Source organism: Gigantopelta aegis, chromosome 4 (assembly GCF_016097555.1).
Source record: "Gigantopelta aegis isolate Gae_Host chromosome 4, Gae_host_genome, whole genome shotgun sequence".
Taxonomy (NCBI): domain Eukaryota; kingdom Metazoa; phylum Mollusca; class Gastropoda; order Neomphalida; family Peltospiridae; genus Gigantopelta; species Gigantopelta aegis.
The window spans coordinates 82,066,683-82,090,147 of NC_054702.1; the positions used below are offsets into that span (position 1 = coordinate 82,066,683).

The window sequence follows — 23,465 nt, forward strand, 5'->3', positions numbered from 1 at the left end:
CAAGTGCCAGCTTGGGGCATGCTTGTTTGCTTGTTTGATCATAAGCATGATAAAGTCATTGCAGTTCAGATATATAACTCATAACTGTATTACATAGCCCTGGGGAAATTAATAATTTTTGCTATTTTTTTTTAACTGGATGCACATTAATGTATACTTAAGTAAAACATTTCTACAATAACAAATGCAATAATACTTTGATCAATTTAATAACTAACTCTTTAAAAGACAGAATCTAGAAAATGTTCAATTCTGGTTTAGTTGGTAATAAACAAGATAAAATACTTTGCAGACCAAAATGTATTTGGTAATTATGTATTTCACTGGAAAATGTTTGCTTTTTTTTTTTGTTTACTAGAAAACATGAATCAAAATAATAGTAAATATTGTGCATCAAGCATATTTAAAAGGCATAGTTTTACTTTACAGTGTTTTGTTGTACTGATTTCCAAACAATGATGTCTGGTCCAAATGAAAACCAAAGCTCCTGATTGTGTGGTTCTGTTAGTCAGACTTGTATATGGTCTACTAAAGTCCTCGTCCTCCTCCCAAGAGGACAAGCTTGAGGGGTCATCGGATCTGATCAATCTTTTTGTTTTAATTAGGGTTTTGTGTTGACTCAGGGTTTTTTTCCCATCTCAAAACTGGTACATCAAAGGCATTGGTATACTGTCCTGTCTATGGAAAGTTTTGTTTTGTTTTTATTTAATAACACCACTAGAGCACATTGATTAAATAATCATTGGCTATTGGATGTCAAACATTTGGTAATTATGACTCGTAGTCACCAGCTGGAGCATCAGAGGATACCCGCAACATTTTTCCATTAGCAGCAAGGGATCTTTCCCATAGATAGAAAAGCACATACCATGTCCTATGACCAGTTGTGGTACTCTGGTTGGAATGAGAAAAACCGAGTTGAATGGATCCACCGAGGTGGTTGGATCCTATAATGCAAGCACCTCAGGCGAGCGCGTAACCGACTGAGCTAAATAACACCCCTTGTCTATGGAAAAGTGCATACCGGTATATTGAATATAGAAGTAGCCTATATGTATATATAGCAGCAGGTCTCTGCTTGCTCTCTCACACAAGTATCGAAATGACCATATGTTATACACCAAATAACCAGTTTAAAATGTGCTGAGATGTTAAATATTATTTACCCTTTCCTTATCCTCCCACAAATGCTAGTAGTGAAGTACATTCAGTTTACTTGTGTGTACATAGTCTAGCATGAATGATTAATATTTACCTCCGGGAATACCATGTGGAAACCAATGCAATCACACAAATGGGCAAAAAATAATCATAACACTAAAGTGAACTTGCAGTCATACATGTATGTATGCTGATCAGCAAATACTTAAATAGTTAAATGCTTTGGGGAATGTGACTGCAAGCAGAAATTACAGTCACACGCCATCACCACATGATGGAGCTGACCCACCATAAATGGCCATCAAGGTAATGCTAATTACTTCCTGTGTAGGGAGCTCACTGAGATGTCTTCAATAATGCAGGGCACACTGGCACTCTGGCCAGACGCACTACGTGTATCTCAGACCCAGTAGCTTTATAAGCACTATTGATTTTACAGTCAGTCTAACTGTGCTATTACACAGTATTATTATTATTATTCCTGGCTGGAAACAATGTGAATCAAGATTTTGCACACCCACAACACAAAGATGACAGCCCATATAACACCTAAATGACAGCTCGCAATACATAAATGACAAGTGAACTGTTATTTCAAAAAGTTTCTTTATTATTATCACCTTAGGCCATAATAAAATATATCCTAAATTTACATTCACACATACTCTTGAGATATAAAAGGCTGGAATTTTTTTTTGCCCCCCCCCCCCCCACCAAAAAATAAATAAAATCAGCCAACATTTTGCTCAAAGCATGGTATTTCCAAGGCCCTCAAATATTTTTCATACATGTATATATTTTTTAATCCCCTGCCCCCATTTAAAAGAAAAATTTAGATGAAAAATCTACCATTTATTTTAAATGACCTTATTTAATGAAATGTTTCATTGAACCAAAAAATACAACATCTGGTATATGGTATGCTTTTTATCTGAATAAAGTAGAGATATGGTAATAGGAAGTTTAACAATTAATCTTTGACCATATGAAAAACTATAGCATTATCCTTGTAATAAACTGAGGCTGTTTCATAGAGGGTTTTTTTTTAATACAATTTTTATATCAAAGAGTGATGTGTGAAAACCATATTTTCAAGAATTGTTAAGCACTGAGATAAAATATGGTTTGCACACATCATGAGATGACATAAAAATCATATAATATATATTTAAAAAATCATGAAATGATCTATTTCTCATATACCCCGGTACATGTTTTGTAATTTTTCATAAAAAAAAAAACATTATTTGAAAATGAAAAAAACAAAAAAACAGAAACCACTACTCATGATTGACAAGAAGAAAAAAATCTTTTTCTTTTTTTACTTTTAAAATAGTATTAAAAACAACTGAAATTCTATTTAACTACTGTATTTAATGTTTATTAAATTCCTTATTATTCTTTATGATAATAATGAGCGTATGAATACATTTTGTCAATACATGTGAAAATAACTTTTGGAAATTTTATTTGTTTATAGTAGATGTAATTTAAACACTAACAAAACAGGGAAAATGCCAGTCATATGGTAAAAATTTAATAACTGAAAAACAATGGAATAAATGTCTGTCTTGTTATTGGGATGTGTTCCGAGCAATATTTTTGTGACCATTAGATTAATACTTTATCTTATTTTACAGTTATTTTGCAATTTATATTTTATTATTATCATCCGATTATCGGATCATGTGATATGCCATGATATATTTATGTAAGGTTCAGGTAGAATGAGAAGAATTCTTGCTGAACCATGGACTTTTTAAACGGAATTTCAATTAAAATTAGCTTTTATTTAATGAAAGTAAAATTTACTATTATTTAATAATACTGCTGTGAAAAGATACCCAACAAAGATATCTACCAAATACACAACAAAACATAAATCGAAGTTAAAGTAACCATTATTTGGATTTATACACATTTTGTTTTAGATACTGCACTTCATATCAATTTTTATAAGTACAATTGTTTAAATTACAATTGTTTTTTGAAAATATGACCAGATGCATTGATACTAACGCCTTCAGTCAAAAATGACATTTGCAGGATCAAATAGACAATAACACTGGCAAATCTGAAAAATCCATATGGTGATCTCCTAATTGTAAACTGACTGGAGTGTGTATTTTTAAACTTAATTAATAGGGGTTTTTTAATTATGTTTTTTAATGCCAAGATCTAAGGTTAACAAGTATATATGATGTTCATAAAACTTATTGTAATAATTTTTTTTTTTAAACTTGTGATTTTGGGTTAAATTGTGTGAATTAAAAAAATCTCCTTTTTGACGAAATCTCCTGCTTTTTCAACATACACCTGCTTTCTCTTAACTAAAGGTTGACAGGTCTGGTTTACATCCATAAATAAAATCATTTTAATCATGTACACTTTAACATATACATGCAGGATTCGTTCCCCAAATTTGATTTAAAGTTGAATTTGGCGAAGATATGTCATTAACAATTCACCAAAAACGTAATTTAAAAACAGTGTGTCATTTATAGGTGCATATATAGCTATTGTGAAAAATAATTCTGTTTAGCTAAATGTTACTTGAATTTGTCTACAGATTTGCCAATAAAATTTGCCAAATTGCTATTAATTTTAGGCATACAGCCTTAACCCAATACATGTATACATGCACACAATAATCAATTACAAGTATCAGCAAAAAACTTTATTTTTAAAATTTACCCAACATCTAATTATTCTCCCTTGTGGCCTTTCTAACAAATATGATAAAACATATGGATATAATCTACAACAATATATTCATATATAAAACCCTGATTGTATTGTAGAATATCTCAGTCTACATGTTACTAGTTGGCACATAAAGTGTAGAAGAAGAAATACAACCAACAAATACAGATCCATATGGTTAAACTTACTGAGTGTAATCACTTTACAAGCACCTCTATAGAGCAATAAAAGCATGATTAAATGAAATATGTTGTCTCATCATGCATACAGCATATTACAATTAACAACTACACATATGTCATTATGTAAACAAAACTACAATTATATAAATGGCAATACCTTCATTAAAAAGTAATAGCTCTGGCCATCTTGCATGGAACTCTCTCTCTCGCTCTCTCAGCTGATGTATCATAGGCTACTGAATTCTCGCTACAGTACCGCTATAGCGTCCTTGTGATGTTGGTTACTGCGGAAACATTGGCATGCAACAGGACAACCAAAATCCCAACCATATTGTTCACGGCACCAGCAGAGTTACCGAACATCGGCATCAGCATTTATTTACACAGCACTGTCACACAAAACATCTTCAAGTGGAATAATAATAGCTGTAATCATCTTGTCCCATGACGAGTAATACCCGCAAATTAGACTAAGTTGTCGATGCAAGCTGGCTCAGTGTTTGAAACAAATTCTTTTATTGACTCATGAAAGGCATCCTGTTGGGTATGAATTTTTCAGCACTCAGCTACATCACTTTCCAATTAATTAACATGGCCGTGTCTATAACTGGCGAGGCAGTCACAGGTCTGTCATGTGTACTGGATAATTACAACACAAGCAAGTGCTGGGAAAATCAATAAAACCTCTCAACATTCTTTTCTGAGAAGAAACAGCGGCCATTTTTAGTTTTTAATTCACCCGGGCCCGCCATCCTGTGTGAAGTGAAGTGATCATGTGGTGGTTACCATAGTGAAAAATGTCAAGAAAACTGCATGTATTGGTGGGGTTTTTTTCCAGGAATGTTATAATCTTAAGACCTGATAATTAAAGTTGCATGTGTTTTCTTTCAATACCGGTGATGTCTTCACCAGTATGACAGGGCAGTACAAAGCTTAATGGTAGTGCATGTTGCTGACCAGGTATCATGGAGAAAGAATTGAATTTCAAGAATATTAGCTTTACAACATCCCAGTATACTGTTAAACAATGGCTGTATGGAATCTAGCCTATGGTTATTTCAACACTTAGTCTACAGATAGTGAAACAGTGATAGACAAAATATTTTTCCATCACATAGGCTAAATCCTTCTGAATGGCAGCAAAGAATATGCACTACCTACATGTATAGACAGTACAGTACATACCACACCTTTTGTTTGAATTTAGTCATGGGACACTGATGGGCCAAGGAAAATGTTTATAAATCACCACACTACCACTAATGCACAATGAGTTGATCCCTTTCAAAGGATCTATGGAGTTATTTCCCATTTCAACCCCTGCGATTGTCCATGGCAATCGGCAATGCTGTGCAGTTTTTGATTTTTCATCAAACCAAGGCAAAAAAGTGAAAATGATGTCAAATGTGAATGATGTCATTTAGAATATTCTTATATAAAAATAAACTAGTGCTTAGCATTTTTTGTTTTCTGAACGCTGGGCAGCCTGCAGTATAAAGTTGCTATTGAAATATTTTTGTTTGATGACTATGAATTATGGAGTGTCACTATATGGTACGTTTCCTTAAACGTCAATAAACGCAGCGCCATGACCTCGATTAATTTACGTCTAATTTGTAAAGTTATCAAATCCTCAAAGTATGTGATCTAAAAAATATCACATGCTTTGATTACACTGGATATGCTAACTATTATATGATAAATATATACGGTACATCTCTATACAAACACTTTCTATAACAACATTCTTGAAGGTAATAAATATTACATGTGCACGCCACTCAGCACATGTAATGAAGTGTCACCGCCCATTTTGTCAGCCTGTTTGAAACTGAGAATAACAAAGAACAAATTATATTTGGAGTTTAACGGATTAATAATTTCTAGAGATCTATACATGCAGGGATAGAAACAAATGCTTGCTCCAGGCAAGTAGAAATAGCTGGGGATGAGTGCAGGTTTAATGATGCAGGGCTTCTAGATTATGGTAGCCCCACTCCCATGGCTAGTAATATTCAATGTTGGGCTAGTAAATAACTACTATTGCCATGCCCGATGGCTAGTGAAATTTGTTTTGGTCAGATGTTGCAGTTAAGTCTATTTTGTAAATATAAATATCCTGCTCCCACTCCACACCCCAGTGTTAGTGTTTTTAAGCTCTATCTCCCTCTTTAGGTGACAATGTATCTGATTATTACTATTATTTAGTAAAATTATATTAACTTAAAGTAAACTAGGGCTAGTGAATTTTTAATCATGGCTAGTAAATATTTTAAACGACCGATCCCATGGCTAGTGGATTTTATAAAAATTACAGAAGCCCTGAATGATGCTAGTGCCCTGGGGCCTAATTCACTAAACTTTTGCAACTTTGCGATCTCGAAGTGCAATGCTAAAAGACTTGCAAAGAGGATATGCTTTGTTGTCTAGCAGAGCCTAAGGGACTGGGACTGGGACTGGGAACTCTATTAACATGCCCACATCCTTAAAGGTTCAGGCACGCCGACCACGGATCCAGTCTCTGACATCGCCAGTGGCTGGTTCCGGGGCAGGAGGGTGCAGAGCCTAAGAGACCTTTGTGAATTAGGCCCCTGAGCTAGTACATTTAACATCTCACTGTCAAGACTACTTTGACATGATACTTGTTCCACTACATAGGTAATACATACTTAACAGCTTTCTAGAACCCACATAGGTTTTATCTTCTCAGGGTCCTCAATAGTAGGATGACTAGTGATTTTGGGGGGAAACTAGCAACTGTTCATGGCTATTTGTCTCCCAGGCCAATGAAAATATTTTTTAATTTCTACCCCTGACATGCAAACATAAAACAAAATTGTTTTTAACAAAGGGGGTTATAAAAAAAACAGGTCCTAAAATGTAGTACATACAGATAAAACAGTGGTTGAATACTATTGGTGCTCTGTGTTGTGGTCTCTCATTAAAGTCTGGAGTGGGTGGGAATTAAATAGCTCAGTGGTAAAGAACTTGACTGATGCACCATCATCTAGGATTGATATCTGTAGGTAGGCCTATTGTTTCAGCCAATGCTCCACATCTTCTTTAACAAGGTCAGGCAATGGTTCAAGTACAATCCTGTCTGTGGGATAGTGCATATAAAAGATCCTTGCTGCTAATAGACAATATCCCATGGAGTGGTGGCAGCAGGAAATATAATTGTATTAAGTGTGTCATTATAAAAACCCATTTCGTTCTTTCTTTCTCATTAAAATATTAGTTTCTAATTTAATTAGAAATAATCATAGTTTATCTGGTGTCAAAATACTGTCAGAATTAGTTTTGGAAGACAGTGTGTTAGTTGTATACTGGGTCAAGATGATGTTAGATGTATACTGGGTCAAGACGATATTAGATGTATACTGGGTAAAGACGATGTTAGATGTATACTGGTTCAAGACAATGTTAGATGACAGATGTATACTGGGTCAAGACAATGTTAAGATTTTAACAGAGACAGTATATTTGATGTATACTATGTGGTTAAGACAGTATGTTTGATGTATACTGGATCAAGACAGTATGTTTGATGTATACTGGATCAAGACAGTATGTTAAATGTATACGGAGACAGTATATTAGATGTATACTGGCTCAAGACAGTATATTAGGTGACATTGTATACTTCGTCAAGACAGTATGTTAGATGTATACAGAGACAGTATGTTAGATGTATACTGGGTCAAGTCAGTATGTTAGATGTATACAGAGACAGTATGTTATATGTATACTGGATCAAGTCAGTATGTTAGATGTATACAGAAACAGTATGTTAGATGTATACTAGATCAAGTCAGTATGTTAGATGTATACAGAAACAGTATGTTAGATATATACTATGTGGTTAAGACAGTATGTTAGATGTATACAGATACAGTATGTTAGATGTATACTGTGTGGTTAAGACAGTATGTTAGATGTATACAGAGACAGTATGTTAGATGTATACAGAGGCAGTATGTTAGATGTATACAGAGACAGTATGTTAGATGTATACAGAGGCAGTATGTTAGATGTATACAGAGACAGTATGTTAGATGTATACAGAGACAGTATGTTAGATGTATACAGAGACAGTATGTTAGATGTATACCATGTGGTTAAGACAGTATGTTAGATGTATACCATGTGGTTAAGACAGTATGTTAGATGTATACAGAGACAGTATGTTAGATGTATACAGAGACAGTATGTTAGATGTATACAGACACAGTATGTTAGATGTATACTGGGTCAAGTCAGTATGTTAGATGTATACAGGTACAGTATGTTAGATGTATACTGTGTCAAGACAGTATGTTAGATGTATACAGTGACAGTATGTTATATGTATACTGGATCAAGTCAGTATGTTAGATGTATACAGAAACAGTATGTTAGATGTATACTAGATCAAGTCAGTATGTTAGATGTATACAGAAACAGTATGTTAGATGTATACTATGTGGTTAAGACAGTATGTTAGATGTATACAGATACAGTATGTTAGATGTATACTGTGTGGTTAAGACAGTATGTTAGATGTATACAGAGACAGTATGTTAGATGTATACAGAGGCAGTATGCTAGATGTATACAGAGACAGTATGTTAGATGTATACAGAGACAGTATGTTAGATGTATACCATGTGGTTAAGACAGTATGTTAGATGTATACAGAGACAGTATGTTAGATGTATACAGACACAGTATGTTAGATGTATACTGGGTCAAGTCAGTATGTTAGATGTATACAGGTACAGTATGTTAGATGTATACTGGGTCAAGACAGTATGTTAGATGTATACAGAGACAGTATGTTAGATGTATACTGTGTGGTCAAGACAGTATGTTAGATGTATACTATGTGGTCAAGACAGTATGTTAGATGTATACTATGTGGTCAAGACAGTATGTTAGATGTATACTATGTGGTCAAGACAGTATGTTAGATGTATACTGTGTGGTCAAGACAGTATGTTAGATGTATACTATGTGGTCAAGTCAGTATGTTAGATGTATACAAAGACAGTATGTTAGATGTATACTGTGTGGTCAAGGCAGTATGTTAGATATATACTATGTGGTCAAGTCAGTATGTTAGATGTATACTATGTGGACAAGATAGTATGTTAGATGTATACTATGTGGTCAAGTCAGTATGTTAGATGTATACTATGATGTATACTATGTGGTCAAGTCAGTATGTTAGATGTATACTATGTGGTCAAGTCAGTATGTTAGATGTATACTATGTGGTCAAGTCAGTATGTTAGATGTATACAGAGACAGTATGTTAGATGTATACTGTGTGGTCAAGACATTATTTTAGATGTATACTATGTGGTCAAGACAGTATGTTAGATGTATACAGAGACAGTATGTTAGATGTATACTATGTGGTCAAGTTAGTATGTTAGATGTATACTATGTGGACAAGACAGTATGTTAGATGTATACTATGTGGTCAAGTCAGTATGTTAGATGTATACTATGTGGTCAAGTCAGTATGTTAGATGTATACAGAGACAGTATGTTAGATGTATACTGTGTGGTCAAGACAGTATGTTAGATGTATACTATGTGGTCAAGACAGTATGTTAGATGTATACTATGTGGTCAAGACAGTATGTTAGATGTATACCATGTGGTTAAGACAGTATGTTAGATGTATACAGAGACAGTATGTTAGATGTATACAGAGACAGTATGTTAGATGTATACAGACACAGTATGTTAGATGTATACTGGGTCAAGTCAGTATGTTAGATGTATACAGGTACAGTATGTTAGATGTATACTGGGTCAAGACAGTATGTTAGATGTATACAGAGACAGTATGTTAAATGTATACTGTGTGGTCAAGACAGTATGTTTGTTGTATACTATGTGGTCAAGACAGTATGTTTGTTGTATACTATGTGGTCAAGACAGTATGTTAGATGTATACAGAGACAGTATGTTAGATGTATACAGAGACAGTATGTTAGATGTATACTATGTGGTCAAGTCAGTATGTTAGATGTATACAGAGACAGTATGTTAGATGTTTACTGCGTGGTCAAGACAGTATGTTAGATGTATACTATGTGGTCAAGTTAGTATTTTAGATGTATACTATGTGGTCAAGACAGTATGTTAGATGTATACTGTGTGGTCAAGACAGTATGTTAGATGTATACAGAGACAGTATGTTAGATGTTTACTGTGTGGTCAAGACAGTATGTTAGATGTATACTATGTGGTCAAGACAGTATGTTAGATGTATACTGTGTGGTCAAGACAGTATGTTAGATGTATACTATGTGGTCAAGTCATTATGTTAGATGTATACAAAGACAGTATGTTAGATGTATACTGTGTGGTCAAGGCAGTATGTTAGATATATACTATGTGGTCAAGTCAGTATGTTAGATGTATACTATGTGGACAAGACAGTATGTTAGATGTATACTATGTGGTCAAGTCAGTATGTTAGATGTATACTATGATGTATACTATGTGGTCAAGTCAGTATGTTAGATGTATACTATGTGGTCAAGTCAGTATGTTAGATGTATACTATGTGGTCAAGTCAGTATGTTAGATGTATACTATGTGGTCAAGTCAGTATGTTAGATGTATACTATGTGGTTAAGACAGTATGTTAAATGTATACAGAGACAGTATGTTAGATATATAATGGGTCAAGACAGTGTGTTAAATGTATACAGAGACAGTAATGTTAGATGTATATTATGTGCTTGATGTATACTGGATCAAGACAGTATGTTAAATGTATACAGAGACAGTATGTTAGATATATATTGGGTCAAGACAGTGTGTCAAATGTATACAGAGACAGTATCTTAGATGTATACTATGTGCTTGATGTATACTGGATCAAGACAGTATGTTAAATGTATACGGAGACAGTATGTTAGATGTGTATTGGGTCAAGACAGTATGTTAGATGTGTATTGGGTCAAGACAGTATGTTAGATGTGTATTGGGTCAAGACAGTATATTAGGTGACATTGTATATTTGGTCAAGACAGTATGTTAGATGTATACTTGGTCCAGACAGTGTGTTAGATGTGTACTTGGTCAAGACAGTATGTTAGATGTATACTGGGTCAAGACTATGTTAAATATATACTGAGACAGTATGTTTGATGTGTACACGGTCAAGACAGTATGTTAGATGAATACTGTTTAAAATAAAATGAGGATGTTCACATATACCATATGTTTTGATATGAATTTTAACATTATTTGTTATAGTGTTACATGCCAATTCATTGGTTTCCTTTTGATGCAAATGGACTATACATCATGCCTTTGGGGTTAAAAAATAGCATTTGTGTCAAAAACAAGACAGGATACTACCACATTGGGAACAGAATGTTAAATGTGGAGTTGCACACCAAGCAAATGTAATATCGTGCTCATGTGATTTGTTTGTACGATTGGCTGCACTTGGGGGATGTATCAAGTAGAAATTTGTTGTGGATTGTGCACCTGGTTTTATATTTAAATGTTGTTGTGTTCAATAATTTGCTACATTAGGAAAAATGTTGCAGGTTTCCTCTGATGACTTCTAGTAAGAATTACTAAATTTTTGACATCCAATAGCCGATGATTAATTAATCAATGTGCTCTAGTGGTGCTGTTAAACAAACTTTCTGTTCAATAATTATTCAGTTGTTTTCCAATATCCCCATCTTATTGTGAACAGTATAATAAGAATGAAAAGTTAAAGTTTGTTTTGTTTAATGACACCACTAGAGCATACTGAGTTTTTAAAAATCATTGGCTATCAGATATCTAACATATTTAATAATTTTGACATTTATTCTTAGAGAGGAAACCTGCTACATTCTCTCATTAGTAGCATGGGATCTTAACATATGCATCATCCAAGAGACAGCTACGATACCACAGCCTTTCTTATATCAGTCATGGTGCACGAGAAATAGCCCAGCAGGCCCACCGATGGAGATTGACGCTAGACAGACCGCACATCAACCAATTCACTGTGATAGGTCATATATATATATATATATATAGACAAAACTACATATATGTGGTTTTCTGATTTTTGTATTCCACGAGTGTATTTCCTGCAGGAAACCCCGATGCCGCAGGCAGAGGGGTTTCCGATAGGAAATACACGAGTGGAATACAGAAATGAGAAAACCACATATATGTAGTTTTGTATTTACTACATACCCTAAATTGGAATTTTGTTTCCAAATAGGCCTAATAGTTTAAAAAATGTGACACTGCTAGCTAATGACTGGGATTTCTAAATTTACACAACTAGGTCAGCTGTGCAACTACGCGGACCGATGAACCACCAATTATTACACATAGGAATATAGTTCTATTTAAACAATAAACTGAAATAAGAAAGAACAAGTGAAACGTTACCTATAATTTTAATGATATTATTTGAAATGCATTTTAAAGACAATGTAATAGCTAAAATTCACGAACAATATAATATTTAATTTGCTCGTAATAAGTCACAAAACCTTCAGCGTGCCAGTTTTATCAATGAAGAAAAATGTCAAGAATTGTTCACTCAATGTCTGTGTCATCATCGGTGTGTTTTCTTTTATTGATGTTCATGAAATTATTCCTTGCTGAAAAGTTTAAGTTTATATTAAATGTGCCTCCATAAATCATCGCGCCACTGAATAATCCGACTGTTAGTTCATCCAAGTTTTCTACGTGCGGAGACGGTGCATGCAACGTCATTGTTGCAAAAGTCGACCAGAGTCACTTTTCGCACTCTTGTTTTGGCTTCGTACACAATAAATATAGCAGATCTTACCGTAATTTCACTAGAAATCCATATTTCGTAAAAGGTACAATTTTTTAATCACAAGATTTTGTTCAAACACATTCAGGTGCATTAGTAATGTGAAAAAAATATAATTCAAAATAGCAATTTTACATTGGAATTTTTCCAAAAAGGAAACGTCATGTACCCAGTTTATAGTTATTGTAAGGAGATGCAAAGTGACGTCATTGGAATACTGACGTCATTTAAATTCAAAATTAGCTGTATTATTACAATGCTTCGCCACATTAAAATAAAAACTAGTCTACTAACCTTGACCCCTGTCAAATTCCTATAACAAGCAGACAACGCTGTTTACAGGTCGTTATTTATTTTAATTTTTCATAATTCTGGACAAAATATTAATTTGAAGTTTTAAAAGATGAAAGAAATAAAAAGTACCTTTTGTCAAATATATCATATCACAAAATTACGGTTGGAGATGTTTTATTTATTGTGTATGAAGCCAAAACAAGGGTCCAAAAAGTGACTGTCGTCGACCTTAACTATCGTGGATTAAAAGCTCGTTGGTTAGTAGTGTTCCCGTCTCAAGTTTTGGTATCGCGCTCATTAAATTGTAAATATTTGTCACCGTTTTCGTCTGTTTTCAGTTCAAATTTTCCACAAAATAGCATTTTAAACATGTTTTACTAGGTAATTCAAACCAAGCACCAACTTTGTTTACATATCGCGAAGGGCATTCCCGGTAACCATGTGCTATAAATAGTAGCGTTGAATACGGTATAGTTCCGGCAGTTGAGTTGAATACGGAAAAATATATTTCATTTTTCTTTTCAGGACTGTATTTATATAGTAAGATTGAATGGGTATGTAATAAATATATAAATATATATAGATCAAGATAGTATGTTATTTGTAATAAGAACCAGTTCACTGTAACGAGTCACATAATCTATACACACATGACAGTATCAACAGAACTACAGGTAGGATACAGGGATTCTAGATTATGGTAGCCCCACTCCCATGACAAGTGATATTCAATGTTGGGCTAGTAAATAACTATTATTGCTATGCCCGACGGCTAGTGAATTTTTTTAGGGTCAAATGTTGCAATTAAGTCTATTTTGTAATTATATGAATATCCTGACCCCATCCAACCCCCAATGTTAGTGTTTTTAAGCTTTATCTCCCTCTTTAGGTGACATATCTGATTTTTACTATTATTTAGTAAAATTGTATTAACTTAAAGTAAAGTAAGGCTAATGAATTTTTAATCATGGCTAGTAAATTTTTTAAGTCAATGATCCCATGGCTAGTGCATTTAAAAACAATTCTTGAAACCCTGGGATAGTTAATGACACTGTCTGTTTATGTGCAACTAGCAGCTTACCCATCCCACCCCAGGGATAGCTCTAGGTCAGCAGAAAATTTCAACAAATTATTTATTAAACTTAAAAAATTGCAAAAACCCAGTTTTTTTGTATCAAATATCGATTATTACATAAAATTATTTCGCCAAATTAAAATAAAATTTGCCAATTGTTTTTGAAATTCGCATTTGGCGAATTTGGCAAGTGCCAGAGCTAGCCCTGCCACCCCTTATTTTTTCTGCTTTACTTTGAGGGTGAGGGGTCGTAGAATTGGTCTACTAGTATACATATGTTGACTGATATGCTGCATGTAGCAGTTTTAGCTCCATATGTTACTATTGTCATCTGTGGGAATTGATATGGTGGTATATACATGTACCCTACAGCAAACAAAGCATTTTGCTGATACCTTTTATGTGGCATGAAAATGTGGCTTAAAATGTTTACGTGGAAACATACCTCAAGAGTCAAATCTTACTAAAATGTACATACCTGTATGTCAGAGAAATTCTGCATCATTTAACCAACAGTACAACACGTTTATATGTATACACATCTGCAACATGTGGTAAATGGCGCTACATAAAGATAAGTACATGTATAAATGCATATATTTATGGCAAAATTAACATCAATCCTTCTGATCACCGACAGATTCTGGTAATATTAAAACTGATATGTGATTCATACTACAAGCAGCTGTTGGATAAATCAGTGGATTTCTTTTAGTGGTTGTCACACAAGAGGTTCATTTTGTGAGGTACTAGCCAGAGAATCACGGAATCAATAACTATTTTTCCAAATACCATTTGACTCTGCATTGCGCAGAGATATGGTTTTCATCATGGAATATGTTGTTCAGAATTAGTTCAATTATATTAAAAAAATAAGAAAAAAAGACATGGTTGAAATTATGAAAATGAATTTTAACTGGGTCATTTCCAGTAAATAATGTTTGATGGGCTGGCTCAATTCATAATGACTTTACAGTATTAAATTACAGGTATTAGTGAGTACTGTAAATTCAAGAATAACTTTGCAAGTACAAAGTTAAATTCCTCATCTATTTCTGCTATGAAACCAAAGATATTAACTTCTATAAATGATACATAGAAACATCATATCATTTTAAATCATGAATGAATGCAGGGCTTTTGGACTTTTTATCAAATCCACTAGCCATAGAATCAGTGATTTTTTTTTTTTACTAGCCACGATTAAAAATTCACTAGCTCATCTTTACTTTTAAGTTAATACAATTTTACTAAGTAATAGTAATAATTCGATATGTTACATAGAGGGAGACATGCAGAGCTTAAAAACACTAACATTGGGGTGTGGGGAGGGAGTAGGATATTCATATTTACAAAATACATGTAGACATAAATTCAACATTTGACGACAAAAAAAATTCACTAGCCACTATTTTAAAGAAAATATCCGTTGATTTTTTAAATTTTTTAATTTTAATAGACAATCTGGATAAATGTTTTGCTCACCCTGAGCTAGCCCTGTTACATTTAAATACCAGTTACAGGCATTCGGATTTCATGGTAACAATCGTTTCCGTATGTACAGTGTCATAAGCATTTCTGTAAAATGACGGAACCGAAATTTCGTTTCCCATGATTATTATACCGAGTACAACTATTCAACAAAAATAATATAAACAGTTTTTGATGGGTTCCCAGTATCAAAATTAAGGCACGGAACCGAAAAAGTTTGAAATCCTATGGCCTGAGTTAGAGTACATGTATATGTATTTGTGGTATTAGTGCTCACATCATATTGTGCTATTCTGGAGTCAAGACTTGACATACATGTGTAACATTGAGTGTAGCATTAATTAACTGAAGTTATCCTTGGAGAACATTTAAGATATATGTCAATCCTTTTTGTGTCTGGATGCTGCACATGGGTGACAGTAATGTTGTTAATCAGTTGGGCACAGTGTCAGACATGACTGTAAAATTACGTGCTGGGGTGTCGTTCAACATCTGTTCTATTCTATTGATTAAATACAAGTAATAACAAACCAAGCTAGCTGAAAATAGTAATCAACCTGCCATTAATAGAAATTTAGAGTACATTAATAAACAACTGAAGGTTCACAATATGTTGCAATCTCATTACCTGTTTGTGGAAATAAAAGAATTACACAATTTGGCAACAAATTAAACCTATATGCATTAATTATACAAGTGTACAATCTGTTACAATTTCATTACCTGTTTGTGGAAATAAAACTAATTAATTACAATTGCATTAATTTTGTCAGATTTTTTTTAACCCATTGTTCGGTTACGTGAATTACATGCATATTGAGATGATTTTTCCAAATGTTTGTTTAATGATAATTAAGCCACTTTGTACTAATATTATGTCTATACATATATTATAATATGAGACTCCATCATATGAGGTCACGTGGGATATAAAAAGTACACCCAAGGTGGTGGAAATTTCTACCTGGGACAAGGCTTGCCGAGTCTCAATCATGATCAAAATTGTCACCACCGAGGGTGTATTTTTTCTATCCCACATGACCGCATATGATGGGTGTCTTTTTCTCTCATTCATTCAGTAAATAAACCATTATTTTACACAAATAGACAATGAGTGAATGAATGAATGAATGAATGAATGAATGAATGTTTAACGACATCCCAGCATGAAAAATACATCGGCTATTGGGTGTCAAACTATGATAATGCAAACAAATAAAGTGATGAATGAATGAATGTTTAACGACACCCCAGCACGAAAAATACATCGGCTATTGGGTGTCAGTCTATGGTAATGCAAATAAATAAAGTGATGATTAACATCAATATAAAAATTCAAGACTTAAACAAAAACAGTGTAAAGAACTGTGCAAAAACACAAATATCACAGAATTTTATGGATACTGAATTTTACTCAAAACTTCAATTTTGTGCTGTATTGGCCATTTTCAAAGAAAATGTTACACCCCTGCACCACGGTGAGGTTACAGCACACGCAGGGGATAAAGTGATGATCAACATCAATATAAACATTCAAGATTTAAATAAAAACAGTGTAAAGAACTGTGCAAAAATACAAATATTACAGATAGATACTGACTTTTACTCAAAATTTCAATTTTATCTCGAAGAAAACAAGGGAATTTGTGCTGTATTAACCATTCTCAAAGAGAATATTACACCCCTGCACCACGGTGAGGTTACAGCATGCACAGGGGACGAATAGACAAATTTAGGTGGCTGAAAAAGTAACTTTTTTATTTGACCATTTTATCATTTAAATAAACTACACTATCATATTTATCATGTTTGTTTCAGATAGCTTTTATAATGAAAATTTTAATAACAAAATATTAATTTAAAACTGTGTCTTATGACCTCACGTCACCATCTCACATTAATATGACGTCTTATATTACAGGTACTAATGACGTCATGTTAAACATAGCTTTCTTTCATGGGATAGCTGTCCTATATACCTGAGGATGAGAGAAAACATAATATCTAAGTTCAAAGGTCATACATACATGTAACTCTCAAAAATAGGGAAATTCCCATGGATCTCAAACTTTATCTACATGTATAACATTTTGTTCAGAGATTTTTACACAATTTTTAAATATTAAACAGCAGTTGTTAATAAATTTTTCAATTCACTAGAAACATCGCTAATCAAGATATGCGAAATTTCAGCTCAATATCTTGATGCATTTCACAGAATAGTCCACAAAACTGATGGTTGTAAATTTAATATACCCAGTAGATCTCCTTAGTGTTTAAAGGAAACATGTCACAAGACCATACTATAGCTCATTTTAAAAGCAAAATGATATCAAAATAATATACAAATAAGTTTATAACAATAGTTAACTTAAAATGAAGAAATTACGCCAATCAGTATCAAAGTACGATTTATGCATATTTATTCGTGAGCGTTTGGAAAAAAAGGGAAGTGATGTCAGAGCCGCTGTACTCTTCCATTGTTGTTAACTGTTTATATATGGAGTAAGGGTCTTACGATCTTTTCAGTCCAACAGTGCCGTACTGTGTGGCCTTTGGGTGTAAAAATAAAGAGTTTAAACGATCGGGAATGTCTTTTTACGGTTTTCCAAAGGATTGTATCCGAAGAAAGATGCGTGTATTTTATCGCAAAACAAAAGATTGGACACCAACACCGCATAGTACTTTGGTGTCAGCCTATTTTAGTATTTACAGCCTGGAGCCCGAATGTTACCCAGAGACAAAAACAGTACTCGGTTGCGAATGCCGAGGTGTACATTGTACATATTTGGCACAAAGATACACCTCAGCATGATGTATTTATATATGTTAAAACAAAAATGTAGATTTTTTTTTTTTTTTTTTTAAAGAATAGATTTTTCATGTCAGGCCTACATAACAAAATCTGTATTCACTGTCCGAAGAAGGAAACGTCAATAATTAATTAAATATGGCATATACAAACACAGGATTTGGCATGAGGATACATCTCAGTACGATGTATTTAAATATCTTTAAAAAAAAAAAAAAAAAAAAAATAATGATTTTAATCTTTGGGCGGAGTACGTCACAAAAACGTTCCTCATCGCCCGAAGCCCCAAAATAACACGAAGTTCAATACAAAATAAACCACTACTGTCGGTGTCGAAATAACTATTGTGTTTCATCCAAGGGCTGACTTGAGAATCGGAGTGTTGTTTTAGTTAATTGGTCCTTTCTTTCCGTGGCCTGCACATGTGATTCCTGATTGGCAGGTGTATGTTGCAGGGTATCGACCAGGTAAGTGATTACCACTGTCTAGAAATATGTACAAAATACTTGCCAGTTTTTTAAGATCACAGGGTATTGTGGCGTAACCTGTCGGGACTATAGTACAATGTTAATGGACATTATCAGCAGCCCTGCTTCATTACTGTAAATAATGCTGTAAAACCCTTGATTAAGTAGACTTTCCCATCTAAAATTACAAAACTGACCAATTACGTAGTACCAAAGAAAAGAAAATTATCACATGGGTATTGTGAGTGGTCGTTTTTACTCTAACGCACCCTACCATTAGGCCTAATAATATGCTGCTTTTTTTTAAGAGAAAAATACTATAACCCCATTTCGTTCTATTGATGCAAATTGAAATATATTTAGTTAAAAGTTGATTATACTCTCAAGTTATTTATGTTGTCTTACAAGTCAGTTTAATGAAAGTGAAATGCCTTGTAAATTAGAGCGTTTGTTTACACTTCGTGGAAGAAACTCATGAACCCGAGACGAATAATAATAAAAATAATCCGATTCCACCAACAGTTTTCAATCACGTTTTAAATATGCTCATAATGGCTGGCAGGAATATTCAAGATTTTGTTCGTAACTGAAAATTGGATTAATGCAGGATTACTATATGGACAAACTGTCTATTTATGTGTAAAACGTGATTCGGGAAGTTTTCTTTATACAGTAAGTGTTTATATTTATTGGTACATCTCATATTTCGCCATTAAATAATTAATTCCATGGTGATATCGATTTCGCCTGAAATCTGGGTGGAAACTGCACGCTTGCTTTTGCTGCTAAACTTGTAAACATCGGGTCCAATAAATGTCAAAATGTTAAAAAACGGACAGTGAACTTTGTGAACTAGGGGTATCCTCGTTTAATCGAAAACCGTACGACTAGAAGGAAATGGCTGGTGCGCATGCTCAATCATGTCAGGCTATCAATTTAACGACATTAATGTTTACCGTGTTCAATTTAGAAATAAAATGTATAAAAAGGTAAGTATATAATCACATGCTATTTCTGTTCCATCAAGAATGCACCAGGTGATAAGAAAACGTCATTTAAAAATGATTATCAAAAACCGTACTATGACGTTATCAATGTAATGTCAACAACACAAAATTGGCTTTTCCCCACGAAAAGTCATGTGACAATCACGTGACCTAAAAGCGGCTATCCGGAAGTGACCAGTCATTACTCAATCGGCAGTGCTAGCAGACATGTTTGATTGTGTGTGGATTCCGTCGTGCTGTTGCTGTTTAAGCAAGCATTTGCATTGCATTTAATAAGATTAAAGGTTACAAATTAACTTGCATAATACATTTCATTGTGCATAAAACTTATTCTTACTGGTTTTTTTCGTATTTTTAAGGAAATTATTTGGTTTAATTGTACGTCCTTGACAAGACGTTGTTGTCGTGTCAACAATCGAACATGTACAGACATTACAAAATACCCGAAGTAAAATAATACGGTTTTCGATTTCGTACCGTTTTCGACAATTGGCAATATAGGGGACCTCCCCCAAAAAGAAAATAGGTTAAGTTTAGGATTAAGATTAAGAAAATCATACAGTAATGATACGAGTAATTAATTTTGTCAAAAAGTTAACTTAAAAAAATAATTTTGGGTATGGTACCATATTTGTTTGGTACCACTTGTTTTGCCCTCTGTCCTAGCCCGAGTACTCTGACTGTAAGAGAGCTAGACGGACATTTAGACAGTTATACGCTCTCATTAGTCAGAGACCAACCTATGTATTTTTTGGCAATTCCTGACAACCAAAAAGTTGGCAAAGATTCCCGCTCTAATACCACACCAATCCTATGTTTGACGTCAAATACCTTTACATCGATAATTTTCGAGTTAACTGATAAAAAAATTTCCACATATTAATCACTAATACACATACTACAGAAAGAAATCCGACAGCACTGTTTTAATAACTGAAAATGTTATTCTGATGTAACATTTGCATAAATTATTATGTCATTAAATTATGTATTCCAAGATGTCTGGGTGTTTTTGTCATTTCGGAGCAGTTTTGAACCTACCCCAAGAATACATATATGTTATTAGAAATAATAGTAACCCTTTATATTTTCACTTGAAATTTTCAGAGATGCAACATTAATAACTGCTTGTAACATCTATAAGCTTACAACGGAAATTTCTCTGTTATTTTTTTATTTACAAAAGTGGACGTATCCTTGTTTAATCGAAAACCGTAGGACCAAGAAGAAATGGCTGGTGCGCATGCTCAGTCATGTCAGGCTATCAATTTAACGACATTAATGTTTATCTTGTTCAATTTAGAAATAAAATGTATAAAAAGGTAAGTACATACTCGCATGTAATCCCATTTCCATCAAAAATTACACCAGGTGGTAAGAAAATGTAATTTTAAAAGCATTATCGAAAACCGTACTATGACGTTATCAACGTAATGGTAACAACATAAAATCGGCTTTTCCTGCAAAAACAGTAACATGACAGTCACATGACCTAAAAGCGGCTATCCGGAAATGATCCGTCATTACTCATTTGGCAGTGCTAGCAGACGTGTTTGGTTGTGTGGATTCTGTCGTGCACCTGTTGCTGTTTAGGGATGCATTTGCATTGCATTCATTAAGCTTCCAGGGTGCAAATTAACTAACAATACATTTCACTGTGCATAAAACGTATTCTTACTTTTCCCCCCGCATTTTTAAGGAAATTTGTTTTAAGTGTACTTCCTTAACAAGAAGTTCTTGTCGTATCAACAATCGAACATGCACAGACATTACAAAATACCCGGAAGTAAAATAATATGGTTTTCGATTTCGTATGATTTTCGACAATTGGCAATAAATGACAATTAAAATCGTCATGTCGGCCATGTTTGGTCACAAGGCTACTACGACCATATTTTGCTTCATTTGGATAATATAGTGATGTTTTGGAAGGACTTTCTTTTGGCACTGTCACTGAACCTAACCCTAATTCTAACCCTAACTCTATTTATTAAAGTATTTATAATGTTCTTTATACATAACAGTGCCAAAGGAAAGTCCTACCGATGTTTTTTCAATAAGTGCAACAGTTTTAATGAAACTATGACCATAAAGAAAAAAAATGTTTTACATTTTTGGGGTCTGCGGTACATACCAGAGGTGAATGCCATGGCTTTCCGTCATTTGGAATACTCTTTTTGACAGTTTGGGACAGGTATGAGTCTAAATACGGATAACTAATGTCCAAAATAAAATCAGTTGAAAACATTTATAAATGTCTGCAACAACATATTACAAATCAACAAACAGGACAGGCAAACATATTTGAGAAACTACTTCTTACATCTTCATCCCGTGACAATCTTCCAGAAACCGGAAATGCTACTGTTCGACGTTTCTGAGACTTAAGAGTTAGTAATGCGAATAGTGCTAAAACACTTAAAAGCTTGAGCCGTTGCCGACACTGTTATATCAATCGGTAACTGTATGGGAGCGGTACTAAGCGAAGCGATAAAAAAATGTGGGAGAAGGCTACACGTGAGGTAAGAGTTCTAAAAATTACACACATGAACTAGATTTTACACATTGATTTATAATAATTTCCGCCATCAAACAAACCTAAATTATACTGATTTAGTGGCATATTTTTAATGTAGCTTATTAAACATGCCATCTAGTACCGAGAAAACATTACGTCTGTCAACTTGATATGCAATTAAAACAATTTCTAATGGTTTGGATTCATACTTAATACTTATTATGTCATTTCTGTTCGATTATTTTTTTATTATTAACGTAGATGTGCATTTACATTGGTTTCAATTTCAATCAACGTCAAAATCGCAGACACATTTTTCTAAGGTGTACGGCGGGTTGAATGTAGAATGTACTGCTGATTGGTATTCCTCCCTGTCAAGGTGTACGGCTTCTTGAACATTATTTGTTCGTAAATACCTTATTTTAAACATATTAGACATTATATATCCTACATAACAAACAAAAGTCATCAAAATCCCCAAAACCAATATGTAAATGTAAAAAATATGTTATTTCCGTGAATTTTGAGACAATGGAAGTTATCAAAATGGAAAGTTACTATAAGAAATAAGATTAAGTTAATTAAGTGATGTGATACGATGTCAATGAAAATTATCAGATAAACCAATGAAATCGACATAAACATTTTACACTATATTATGCAAACAATTCTTTTTCTATTTTCAGGATGTTAAGATATAGCTGCCAATTTTCCACTTTCACAGGCATTATATGTCACCTAACTGTTAAACACGGAGAGAAGCACTTAAATTTACACCCCAAGATGGAGTCTCATCAAAACTCTAAAATTTTAAAATAATGCCAGAGTTGCGTAGAGAGCAATGGAGAACAGTTACAATTAAACAGAAAAGGAAAAAAATACATCTATCTAGACCAAATATCGTTCCAAACGACAGTCGATATTCGAAACATATCAAAGTCTCTGAGGATGG

The 23,465-nt window shown here is 33.7% G+C and overlaps 1 protein-coding gene across 4 annotated transcripts in view; it reads right to left on the reverse strand.

Moving 5' to 3' along the window:
• Positions 1 to 22,375, reverse strand: part of LOC121371208 (calcium permeable stress-gated cation channel 1-like) — a 74,055-nt gene extending 51,680 nt beyond the window's left edge. Inside the window, exon 1 of one of the 4 annotated variants that reach the window (XM_041496929.1) lies at positions 22,319 to 22,375. The gene's annotated coding sequence lies outside the window, so the exon portion shown is untranslated. The other 3 variants (XM_041496928.1, XM_041496930.1, XM_041496927.1) reach the window with 3 other exon arrangements.
• Between the last annotated feature and the right edge of the window lie 1,090 nt (positions 22,376 to 23,465).